A 367-nucleotide genomic window follows, 5' to 3' on the forward strand; every position below is an offset into this window, starting at 1 on the left:
ACATATTGCTAGTATGTCTGTGTTTTATTGAATTACCTTAATATTTCTAAATAATTTCTTAGTCACATCATACTGTTTATTATTTAGTTATTTCATAATCAATTTCTGTCACAATATTCTGTTTAAATAACATTTCTGTATCCACACCTTTTTATAACCGTATTATCTTCAATTAGTCCATTATTTTTAAATAGGCTTTTCATCACATTAGTCTTTTGAATTTATCTGTCATAATTACATTTATGACTGTGTGGGAGTGCTTATGTGTGTATGTGTCCATGGGATATACTTTTTTCTTCTGTATATGCCAAAGTCTTGCTATGTCCTCTAGCTAGATTATAATATTAAAGAAAATAAGTGTAATAAG

The sequence above is a fragment of the Penaeus monodon genome, chromosome 28, assembly GCF_015228065.2.
Source record: "Penaeus monodon isolate SGIC_2016 chromosome 28, NSTDA_Pmon_1, whole genome shotgun sequence".
NCBI lineage: Eukaryota > Metazoa > Arthropoda > Malacostraca > Decapoda > Penaeidae > Penaeus > Penaeus monodon.